Below are 465 nucleotides of genomic sequence, written 5' to 3'. Positions count from 1 at the left end.
AAAATGGGTTAAAGACCTAAATGTAAGGCCAGACACTATCAAACTCTTAGAGGAAAACATAGGCAGAACCCTCTATGACATAAATCACAGCAAAATCCTTTTTGACGCACCTCCTAGGAAATGGAAATAAAAACAAAAATAAAAAAATGGGACCTCATGAAACTTAAAAGCTTTTGCTCAGCAAAGGATATCATAAACAAGACCAAAAGACAACCCTCAGAATGGGAGAAAATATTTGCAAATGAAGCAACTGACAAAGGATTAATCTCCAAAACATATAAGCAACTCATGCAGCTCAATATTAAAAAAACAAACAACCCAATCCAAAAATGGGCAGAAGACCTAAATAGACATTTCTCCAAAAAAGATATATAGATTGCCAACAAACACATGAAAGAATGTTCAACATCATTAATCATTAGAGAAATGCAAATCAAAACTACAATGAGATATCATCTCACACCG

Source organism: Physeter macrocephalus, chromosome 20 (assembly GCF_002837175.3).
Source record: "Physeter macrocephalus isolate SW-GA chromosome 20, ASM283717v5, whole genome shotgun sequence".
Lineage (NCBI taxonomy): Eukaryota > Metazoa > Chordata > Mammalia > Artiodactyla > Physeteridae > Physeter > Physeter macrocephalus.
This window is presented reverse-complemented; position numbering follows the sequence as displayed.